This window comes from Balaenoptera acutorostrata, chromosome 1, assembly GCF_949987535.1.
Source record: "Balaenoptera acutorostrata chromosome 1, mBalAcu1.1, whole genome shotgun sequence".
In the NCBI taxonomy this organism is placed as follows: domain Eukaryota; kingdom Metazoa; phylum Chordata; class Mammalia; order Artiodactyla; family Balaenopteridae; genus Balaenoptera; species Balaenoptera acutorostrata.
In genome coordinates, this window is record NC_080064.1 from 71,793,594 (window position 1) to 71,806,539 (window position 12,946).

A 12,946-nucleotide genomic window follows, 5' to 3' on the forward strand; every position below is an offset into this window, starting at 1 on the left:
TTTTAATACAACTAAAAAGGGGGATTCACTCATTCAGGTCCCTGTGTATGCAGTGCTGAACTTAATTTGGTACTTAATTAGGTTTCCCGGGGTGCAAAATGGTTATCCCATTTCTAAATCTAAATAAATCAAAATGTTTTTTCAACTTTGGGGTTTCAGAAAACCCGCAACACATTTTTGCACAGATTTTCCTTCCAAACGCTAGAATATTGCTAGGAAAATTCAATCCACATGTTTCAGATTTACTTAGAGTTGTATGAGAATCTTGTGTTGCAACTGAAATTTGAAGTTCATGAAATTTTCTGAATGCTTTTTATTTTCCTTTAACTCAAGAACAGAAAGTTGATTTGTCAAGCTTATATGTACCAAAACCCCAAGATATTAAATTTGGGTTGAAAACAACGAACTTAAAATTCTGTATCAGGCATAAAATTTAATAAAGCATTTGTCTTGCCATCTCTACAATGTTGTGTACATGCAGATATGCGTATTCCTGGCAATATAGAATACTTAGATATGTACTTTTGACATTTACATGGTGAAGAGAAAATGGGACAATGAAAAGAAGCAGGGTCATTTTTTTTAAAATTCTGGTACTCCTTCCTGATATAAATGTTAACAGTATATTGTTTATAATTTAATGCAAAAGATATGTTCAATGACAGCCTATATCTAATTTTTTTTCCATCCTTCAACAATCTCAGTTCAGTCTCTGATCGGCATTTGAGCTCTTCATCTCCTGCCAGTGTGCAGGAGATGATATGTTTTCTGATCAGTGGTGTCCCTCCCCATCATGACCCAAACAGATAACACAGAGAGAAGGACAGGCAAGAGTGAAAATAAATAATTTAAATTGCAGCATTAGTGTCTTAGGGAAGGTAGTATAAGAGAATCTTCATTTGTTACTGTTAATGCTATTTTAAGGGGCTATAAAGTGAGTACTTCCCTTTATTCATGGCTAATAATATGGTTCTGCCTCTGCTTAGAACACGACAATGGTGCCTTCCAACCAGAATCTGTTCAGAGGAGACAAGACAGGAGAACTGAGTGGAAATATATATGTATATATACCCTTCAGCAAAAGACCCAGTGTTTATACCAAATCCTTCGTTCATTCACTGTGTGACTTTAAGCAAATGGCTCAGACTGTCTGAGCTTCAGTGTCCTCTGTCAGACACTGATAATATCATCTTCATGCGATTGTATAAATAGCCAGTGGTGCAGTGGGTGCTTAATAAATAGTAAATACTTCAGACATATTTAGATAAGAAAGTTTCAAGGTACTCATTGAAGGCCATTTTAAATGCCTTTAGCCCATTTCAGCCAGAGGTCATATTGATTAAGAATTGTGTTCTGCTACAAGTAACCAAAAAAGAATAATTTAAACAAATAAGGGACATTTTTTTATCCCTACATAATTCCACACCCAGAGGTATGCCTTTTTGGTTTGATTAGTGGCTTAAAGATGTCAGAATCAAGCTGCTTGGGATTAACCTAGCCTTTTCCCTCCACCCATCAACATACAGCTGCTGTTGCTGCCTCAGTCTATGTCTTCATTTCAGAAAAGAAACAGGAGAAAGTGACCAGGAGAGAGGTAAAGCACCCACCTGAGAAATTCAGCGTAGACTGTGACTATTTCATTGGTCATTGCCACTTCTCACTGCAAGGGAGGTTTGGAGAGCTGGCACTTGCTTTCCTAAAGAAAACCAGAATAATTGTCTACCTGCCAAAGATGGCTTTTCCCTTCTCTTACCATACCTCTTTCTCTTACTTGCTTCCTGTCTGAGACAGACTAGACTCAGTTGGCATGAGTTGAAGAGTGCTGCAAATCCCACCCCAAAATTCTTCCTCACCAGCAGTTTCTGTTAATGCCTAAAATTTTAACATCAGCAAACTAAGCCACCACCCCCTTTGTGTTAAAATGCATTTATCTTTGGAAAGAAAGCTAGCACATTGCTTCATTTCTGTTATTAACACCTTAAATAATCAATAAGTTTGTTGATCAGGTCCCTTTAAAGGGGAAGTTAATTGAGAGTAGGTTTTTAGCTAGGGAGGATAGAGAGCTTAATCCTGAGCAACAGGTACTAACCAGGCAGGCATAGAAATGGGTGAGAGGAAATGAAGAGCAGGAGGGCATCATGAAGACACTGAGAGGGAGTGGGAGCTGTTGTAAACTAGTAGGTAAGCAGATCAAAAACAAGTGTCACCTTCTTCACAATTTGTCCTAGGAATAGCTTGTTTGCTATGTTCTCTTTAGAACTCAATACTAGTGAAAATGTCTGATCACACGTAGACCTTTATATTGATACACATCTCAACACATGAAACCACGAAAAAAGCCCAACCTATGTCTGTTAGATCCTGCTTCAAGTTCCACACTGTGTGAAGCCCAATGTGGCTACACTGAAGACTCACTATCCAGAGGAATAGGGAATGTTGGCTACACAGGCTGCCACTCAGGTGGAAGTCTTCTGGTTTATTGTTAAAGTCTTAGGAAAGAGGCATTCATCTGAACATTTTTAACACAACAGAAACTATATAGCATTGTGGTTCAGCCTCAGCATTTTGGAACCAAACTTCCTGGGTTCAAATCCACAGTGACTGTGGGCAAGGTATTTAACTTCTCTGTGCCTCAGTTTATCCATCTGTAAAATGGCCATACTAATGGTATTTATCTCCTCAGTTTACTGGGAAGATTAAATGAGGTAATATAATTTAAGTACTAAGAACTATACCTGGAACACAGAAATATTTGTTATATTGAACTGAAAGCATTCCCTTTTTTCTATCTCAGATCTTTTCATTAGATACTAATAATCATCTATATGTCTACAGTCTTTTACAATTTCCAAAGTGTTCCCCTATCTATTTACTTGTTTCAGGTAGGTAGGCCATGTTTATAATCCCTACTTTACAGATGAGGGAATGGAGTCAGAGAGTCATACCCAAGGGCACACAGATAGTGACAAGGCAGAAATTTCAACCCAGAAATTTGAAGACAAGTTTAATGAACCTTCTATTAGGCCACACTGATTTCTATTCAGAAGAGAAAAGTTTGGAACCATGGCAAAATGAACATATCTCAGGATTGATTCTGTTGGTTTATATTCATGATCCCCAAAAGTTGAGTCTTCCTTTATGTGTAGCCCAGTATACTTTCCTAGGAATGTATAAGGAGTGTTTGACTTCCTGATTTCTATGTAATTTCATACTATCCCAGGAGGGCCACAATCTATTCCACTAATATTGAATGACCCAGTAATTATACTTTCAGGAGTATACCCAAGAAAAGAATCCTAAACAGAGAGAGGGAAAAAAAAGTTGTATAGAGAAGGATATTAACTTTAGAGTTATATACACTAGCCAAAAAAAAAGCAAAAAATAACCTAATATCTTTGAAATGGGATCAGTTATGTAAACTAAGATACATCAATTCAAAGAAATAATGATAGTCATAATAACTACCATATATTGAGCATTCGGTATAAACACTGCATTTATTAGCTCCTTTCAAATAACATCTCTTTTGATTTCCTAAGAGTTGGGCATCATTTTCACCGCATTACATAGGTAATGACACAAAACGAAGGTCATATGGCTGGTGTAACCACATGATTCATCCTTTGGCCATTCTTGAATCTTTATTGCTAATGGAGCCCTGATTTTGCTTGAGAAGAAAAGTAAATAGCCCCAAGAGATGAACTGAGAATAGTCTAAGCTGATTAGAGTAGTCCCAATCTCCTTTGTAAGTAGTTAAATCCATGGATGGGCATGTAATATAATTCTGGTCAACAAGACTTAAGAATAACTTGCTGGGGGCTTCTTTAAATAGCTTCCTCCAACCTTTTTTTTCCTTTTCTTTTCTTTTTCTGCAACCTTTCTTCTTGCCTTTGAACATTTTTAAGTAAGTAGATGATGCTGGAGGCTGAAGCAACCATTTGGGGATCGTGAAGGGATAAGAGTAAAATAATGAGAATGATGAAGTAAACAAGAAAAATAATCTAGGTCCATGAAAATTGCAGCAAGCTGCTAAGCCACCCTGGGATTGCCTGCTTTTGAAGGTTTTTGTTTGTTTGTTTGTTTTTTATGGAAACAATACACATCCTTTTGGTGTAAACCACTGTTCATCTATTATTTGGCACCGAAAGCAATTGTATTAGTTGGAATTAGATAAAGCTGTGAGAGATTTAGAATTTCTCCAACATAACTAAGACTTAAACACGGATAAAAGTCTCTCTTGTAAAAGCCCATGATAGGTAGTCTGGGGCAAATATGGCATTCCACAAAGTCCTCAGAGACCAAAACTTTTTCAGGTTTCCATTGCTCCAGAAATGTGCTCTTGTTGCTGAGATCAAGATGGCTGCTTGAACTCCAGCCTTCATGCATGCATTCCAGCTAGCAGAAAGGAAAAAGGGGTGAGGAAGAGAATATTCCCCCACTTTTAAGTTCAGGCTAGGAGGTTTCATACACCATTTCACCCACATCACATTGGATAGAACTGCTAGCTGCAAGAAGGCAAGGAAATGTTACTTTCATTCTGGGAGGTCACCCACTGAGCTGAAAATCAGCAATTCAATCAGTAGGGGAAAAGTGAAGAACATATAGAGGAAGACACATAGAGTAGATGAACCCACATCTGTCTGACTCCAAAGCCGTGTACTTCCTGCTGTATTCCACTGTCTCTAGTAGTTAATTAAACTATATAATGATGGGAGAAATCTGTTGTGTTATTTTCTATACTTTATCTTTAAACTCTTACACAATTTAAATATACTGTAAAAAGTAAAATGCTTTTGCTATGTTATACAGGATAAAATTGTATATAGATAGGTATAGGTAAAATTATGCTTTCAAAAGATTTGAAGGAGAGGATGTGATTGAATTTAGGAACATGAATGAATCAGGGATTTGTTCCTACATTTCTCTATTTTTAAAGGCTTTTTGAATAAGCAAATAATAATTTTGTGATAAAAATATCTTACACATATATATCTACTATTTTTAAACCACACAGTTAGAGAACCTTTTTATATATAGCCACTAGCAGAGTCTATAAGTGGTGGATTTTATGAAGAAGAAAAATGATAAATAGCATGTCATTTGATGCTTCATAATTTTTGGTTTGTAACTTTCAGAGTCACTGATTTCTCAAAGAGTTTTCATTTTTTCCGCACATTAGTTAGGTGATTGAGGAAGGTGTCATGCTACTGAGACACGGGAAAAGATGATGTGGAGGAATTAAATTCTGCTTTTCTTTTGGCTGAGTATACAAAACACACAGCATGATTTAGTAGCCCTTCCCCTGTGTGTATTAACCTCTGTCTGCTGTGGGCAGTGTTAAGAAGACATTGTCACCGTCATTCAAACGAGATACATACTTTGTTTAAAATAAATTATGTACTGATTTAATAAAATCAATGCTAAGAATTGGTGAAATGGTAAGGACCAAGAAACCTGAGAAAAGAGTGGCTGGTTCATTGTGATTAAGTTGTATGTTGAGATAGGAGGTAGGAAGAAATGTTACTGGAGGAACATTATGAATATAAGATGTCAGTTCAAGAGAGCTTCATCACCGTTCAGTGAGGGCACGTGCAGAGGTTGCTTAAGTGGTAGAAGGAGTGGCCGGTAGCGCATGTCAAGGAGGAATAGAATCCCAGGATTGTCCTGTGATGTATATCTTCAAAAATTATAGGTGTATGGGCTTCCCTGGTGGCGCAGTGGTTGAGAGTCCGCCTGCCAGTGCAGGGGACACGGGTTCGAGCCCTGGTCTGGGAGGATCCCACATGCCGCGGAGCAACTAGGCCCGTGAGCCACAATTACTGAGCCTGCGCATCTGGAGCCTGTGCTCCGCAACAAGAGAGGCCGCGATGGTGAGAGGCCCGCGCACCGCGATGAAGAGTGGCCCCCGCTTGCCACAACTGGAGGAGGCCCTCGCACAGAAACGAAGACCCAACACAGCCATAAATAAATAAATAAATAAATATTAAAAAAAAAAAAATTATAGGTGTATGTAGTTTAAGCTGTACTTATTGCCAGTTTTTATATTTACTTGCTTGCTGACTTTTTTTTTAAGGGAAAAAAGAACAAAAACTTAACATTTGAAATGATTTAAGCCAGTGAACTAGTATGTAATTATGGTAAAATAGATAAAATCTATATTTTACCTCTTAATTGATAGAGAGCTATCTTTATCATATAAAACAACGATAAAGCTAACTCTGGTTTGGTTTGTATCCATTTTCCAGTCCAATATACAAACCTTATTCTTATTCAACAAGAAGTCTATGGCTCATTTCTAGTAATTTATTTACATTCAAAGGTTCAGTAGAAATTGAAGTACAGTAAAAGTCTGGCTTTCCAATAGCAACAGAAAAAACAATCTGGAAATAAATTTAACCAAAAAAGTGAACAAACACTATATGAAGAAATCTGAAAAGCTACTGTAGAACAGAAATAACTTGCATAGATAGAGACAATGTTCTTGAACAAGAAGACATATGTCATAAAGTTGTCCATTATCCTAAGTTCACCTATAAAAATTGTGTGATCCTATGTAAAATATCAATCCAAGTATATTTGGAAACAGATAAGCTGATACTAAAATTCATATGACAAAATAAACAAATAGAGCCATGAAAATCTTAATGAGAAAAGTCATGAGGGGGAAACTAGACCTTCCAGTTATTAAAACGTCTTATAAAGCTTCAATATTTAAAACCATATAATATTGGCATGCATGCATGTACATACATACACACAAACATGCACAAACATAGATAGAATAGTTTTAAAAGTCCAGAAATTACAAAAGCATAGGAGAATTTAGTACGTAAAGATGACATAGCAAATAAGTAGAGAAGACATTAATTAGTTAATAAAAAACATTGAAAAAGTAAGATAATCATGTGGAAGAAAATAATTTGGATCCATAAACTATCCACAATATATATCAAGATAAAAAATTATCCAGTAAAACATGGGTGAAGGAAATGTACAAAAATCTCAAAGAAAAGCAAATACTTTTAAATAAACAAAAGGTGGTCAATCTCACTCATAATCTGGGAAATATAAATCAGTATCATCTAGAGATTTTGGTTTTCATGTGTATGATTGACAAAGATCCAAAAGGTGATAATACACTGCATTGATGAAGGTGCGAAGAAACTGAATCTCTCCACTTCGATGGAAGGCAATTTGGCAAAAGCAAAGGCAAAGCAAAACAAAGAAAAGAAAGCATACAAACATAAAAAACTTTTGAAAATGAAATTACACTTCTAGGACTATACATATACATGTGCAAAACCACACCTACATGTAATGCCATAATAGGAGCTTTGTGTGTGTCTGTGTATATAAAAGCAAAAGACAGAAAGTAACCTAAAGAGATCCACATCAACAGAAAACGGTTGAAAGATAGAACAACCATACAACCATACAACCATACAATACCTCTACATAATATTTATGTAGAGGTAAAAGAGAATATGGAAGCTCTTCATATATAAATATAAAATATTTGTCAATATATTTTAACACAAACAAAAAACAAGACGTAAAACAGTTTGTAAAGTATGCTACCATTTATGTTTTTAAAAGGAGGGGATGGGATATACACATTTGCATAGAATATTTTTGTATGTATACACAGGAAACTGACAATGTTTATCTCCAGGGAAGAAAACTTGGTGGCTAGGATACAGGGGTGATAGAAACTTCTCACACCTTTTGTATCTTTTAAATTAGAATATTTTGAGTGTATTAATAGTCAAAGAACAAATTGAAATACAGCAAACTTGAAGCATCTTAGTTTGTAACTAACACTGGTATCCCATAAGCATGATTAGTTTCAGACACCTATTTTCTAATTAAAGGGAGAGTGGCTCAGTGGCACGTTGAAGCCAGCTCCCTTTAAACAAGCAGGCTTGAAATCTAAATACAAATCAGAGAGGCAGGGTAAAAAAAAGCACCCAATAAGAGCCTAACATTCTACACATGTAAAAATGTCAAAATGGACAACCTGAATGTACTTTCTGATATAGTTTGTAAAATATTTACCCCAAGGAAATTAGCAAACACTACAAATCAGGGTTTAATTAAAGTTGGGGAGGAGGAGAGCCAGTGGTTATACATTCCGCAGCACAGCACTGGCTCAAATATTCTAACTCTTACCATGATTTTCTTCGAGACTTTCAAATTACTTGACATTTTTTCCCTATTGACATTAAATGACAGTGAAGTTGATGAGAGGTGCACGATAAAGGAGGATAAGCATAATGCAAGTGGAGTGCTAACAATTAAAAATATATCCTCATCTTGATGCACAATCAGTGGCACCTATTGAAAGGAAGGAGAACATGGAGATGCCACTCACTGTTATCTTCCCAGTTTAAAAGTACAGAGAATTTTCTGCCTCATTTTTAGACAATTACATAAAAGCTGGATAAATAGAATTAAGCAGATTTGCAAGCTTATTTTGTTTCCTTGTATCATTTAGTGCATCTCATTTAATATTTGCTTGTTTTATTAATAATTGAAAACAACTTTGCAACACACAGGAATGCAGAATAACTTTTGACCCTATGGGAATTAATGTCTAGTGACAGTGGTCCAGAAATGATACAAGTTATGATAATAAAAGCCCTGGTCAGCTATTTTGCACTTTAACTATGTTCTGTAGATTGTTTCCTTATAGGTGTACCCCCCTTCACATGGAAGTTGCACAACAAGTTCATCTAGGTATAATAGCTTTATAAGTAGCAAACTTCTTATATATACATGTATGGCCATAATATAAATTTAACCTTTTTTTAATAAATATGATGAAAGAAAAAACAGAATGCTATATGCATCTTCAAAGGAAAATGACTTTGAATGCGTAAAAAAATGTAATTTTTAACATCATTCTGCATTAAACTTTTATAAGCCCCAGTTAGGCTCCCTCCTATAGAGGTTTTTCTCTAAAGTGAGTATGTGTTCAAGATTTTTTTTTCAGAAGTGTTTGTATTTTCCCTCCTTCAAAAACAGCTCCTGCTTATGTAAATACACTCTCCTTGACATTACCTGTGTCAGTATTGCCCAAAGGGAAGTCTATTTCAAATATACAAACTCTCCATATTTGGGAAATAAAAATTAAATCAGATATTTTTGTCTATTTGTTATTAAAATTCTAGCTTAAGTTTGCCCAAGGACAGAGCTAACACAGGCACACCTACTTGTATCACTGTAATGCACATATTTACTTTATTTGAAAGTGTTGTATTGACCATTTTGAGACACCTCTGGCTTCGACATTTCTCTGGCTATCAGGTTAATGAATATATTTTGGTGGCATTAAAAATCAAAAGCCAATGACCTTTAAATCACCTCTAGCTATAAAAATTGCAAAAGCAAAAAATAAAATCAACATATGAAAATCAGAATATTTTTATTCAATAAATTCAGATTGAGCATTTAATCTGTTTGGTACTGTTGACATCACCAAAAAAAAAAAAAAAAAAAAAAAGCTCCAACATGAATCTATCTCCATTTAGAAACTTCAGAAACAATGCAGATCATTTCTCAGCTGTATGAACTTGAGCAAGTCATATTAGCTTCCCTAAATCTCAGTTTCCTCATCTCAAAGTGGTGTTAGTTGGATATAATAAGCAATATGTGTTGGGTGCCACAATTAGTGATCCAATGAATGCTATAAGAATTAGAAAGGGGACAAATTAAATTCTTTGGAATAGAAACCAATCCTTATTCATACCGGTAATCTAAACACCTAGTATAGTTCCTGGTATAAAGTGAGCACTCAGTCAATGTCTGTTGCAGAATTAGAGGCTCAGTAGTTTATTGTTAGCTGATATAGAAGGAAAACCTTATGAATAAAATAGAATTTTAACAACATCTTGAAGAATGGGCAGGATTTGTATTGATAAGGAGAATAGGAAAAGATATCGTAAGTGGAAAAAATAGCAGAAGCCAAACTCTGGAGAGGAAATGGGAAGAGTGTTTTAAGAGGACAATGAATAAGGTTTCCAGACCAGAACTAAGAGCACATAAAGCCAAAAGTAAAATCTAAATGCTACCAGGAAAGGTGAAAAGAGATTTATGAAGAGCCTTAAAAACCAAGTGGAGGAGTGTGGACTTTATTAGGTAAGTAAATGAGCAGTGGAGGAAAGACATGATGAAAAATGCTGTATCAGGGAGTTAACCTGGCAGTGAAGGGGGGGGATAGATTCCAAGGAAGGAAGTTTGAGCTGTGGCCCCACAAGGGGAGGTCAATATGCAGCAAAGCAGCTGGTGTAGAGGTGAAGGGCAGTGGAAACAAGGGAGGAACAGATTCGGGAGAGATGCTAAAGTAAGAATCCAGAGCATTTAGTGACTTTTAATATGAAGAATGAAGATGAGGGGTCAGGAGAATGGGATAAACTTGGTGCTAATAATGGATTGTCACAAGAATAAACAGCATGTTTCAGATGGGCCTTGTGGCATTCTTCTGAGAATAATTGCATTGTTTGTTACAATGAACTGTCCAATATATATTGGGCACAATTAAGTATGCATTGAATCCTTACTCTTTGTCCAGTCTGTGCTAGGTGCTATGGGAAATAGAGAGGAAGTAAGTCAATAACATAGATACCCTCAAGATACTGATTAAGATGAATATTAAGAATATTAAGAGCAATGTGTATTGAGCACATAGAATGTCCCAGGTACATTAAACAGACTGTCTTATTTAATCCTCACAACAAATTTATAAGGCCAGTAGTACAATTTGTGTCCAATTTACTTACACAGAAACTTTGGTGTTATAGTGGTTAATTAACTGACCCAGTGTAACAAGGCCAGTGAATAGATTCCGGAATAAAATCCCACGAGTCTGATCCCAAAGCCTGCAGTTTCACCACTAGACCATACATGACTTACATATATGGAAGTCATTAATGGATGACATAAGACTAAATGTTTTTGAGGAACAACACCTGTGGTATCATGAATTTTGTTTTAGAGCAGGAAGAAGAGAGATAGGGCTTACAAGAGAAGTTGTATAAGCAACTACACAGAAAGGAATGATATAATGTGCCCAGGACATTGGAGAGGTCAGCTTGACTATTGCATGAGAGTGAGTGATGAAGGGGAAAGCATTGAAGGTGTAATCTGGGCCTGATGATGGCTACAGGGCTGAATGCCTGAAACGGAGTTGTGACTCAATACATACTGGAATCAATCAGTTAATAAATATTTATTGATCACCAATCATTTTCCAGTAGTGGCAAGCCCTGGAATTCAGGATGAATGAACCCTCCTCTCCCATTTACCAGGTGTCAGCTTAGTCCTCATACCAGTACAGACCTAGAATGCAGTCTATCCAGGCAAGCACCTCATTTTTTTTTTAATTTTTATTGGAGTATAGTCGATTTACAATGTTGTGTTAGTTTCAGTTGTACAGCAAAGTGAATCAATTATACATATATCCACTCTTTTTTAGATTCTTTTCCCATAGAGGCCACTACAGAGTATTGAGTAGAGTTCCCTGAAGCACCTTATTCCAGAGCAATTCAAACTGCTCTTTTCTCAGGAGGGCACCGACTCAAAACATATCTGTGATCTTCTTCATCACACTGAGTTTCATCATGTTCCATCTTATTACGCTGGCACAAAACCCCTAGAGGCTCTGTGTGACATGAGGAGAGTAATATTTTTAGTATACGTGATAGACTGGAGAGGAAAAAGAACAGAGTTTAGAAAGATAAGTACCTAGCACTCTATCTGATACATACCTGTTATACAATAAATATTTGTTGAAAGAAGAAAGAAACTTTAAAGAAGGTATTCCAATAATTCAAGTTTGAGGCAGAAAGGACTCATGTTAATAGAAAAGGGGAATTATAAATGATCAAAAGACATGTCACAGGAAAATATCAACATAATAGATTGGATATGTGGAGAAGGAGAGAAAAAAGTCATGCCCTACACCAAGTTTTTGAAGCTGTGCATTTGACAGAGGTGACGTAACTGATAGAAATTCCAAGAATTAGAAGCTTTGTTACGGTAGGAATTATTTCTCTGGTTCTCTGCTGTACTCCAGAAACTAGCAGCATACTAAACAAAGAGTAGGCAGGCAATAAATAATTAGAGCGTTGAATAACTAATGTGTTCATTTTAAGAAGAAAACCAAACTCTCATATCCTGAAGCTATGGGTCTCAGCTCAGAGCAGTGACATTTACCGCTACGAATCCATGTCTTAATGAACAATTTTTATGGAAGAGATTTTGTAATATCTTTTAATAAGTTAGAGCAGGAAACACACACATACTAGCACAAATGCCTAGTGGTATTCTTGATTTAAGGTTAGGTCTAGAATCATGTCTACAATGGAGGACCTGGGATAGGTATTGGCTGGATTCCTGAAACCACATCCAGGATGGATTTATTTACCAGGAAGGTCAATGGACCCCTCACCTGCATGGGCCTTATTATCAATTTTTTTTTTTAATTTTTTAAATTTTTATGTTTCAGACCCCACAAAACCTGGACCCACCTCTGAACCACTAGCCATACATTAGCTCCAGCTGGAACAAAAAAAATATTTGAATTTTCCTGTTGCCATTTCATCATGCCAGATAACTGAAGTTTGTATCCTAGACTTCGGGTTGAGTTAGAACTGAATTCCAGTTATGAAGTTTACAAGCTCCATGGCTTTGGTCCACTATTTTCACTTTCCTCATCTACAAATGGAAATAATAATAACTACACTTCAGGATTAGTAAAAGCTTAAATGTGCATAAGAGTTCAATAAATTGAAGTTGTATTATTATCACTAATTAGTCCAGTGATTCTGGTACTCATTTTTCCCTTTTTATATTTAAAATTTTATATATAACTGATATTTTGTTATAAATATTCAGAAGCCCATTAAATAAAGTTATCATAACTTTTCCTTTACTTTTCAAGTTATCA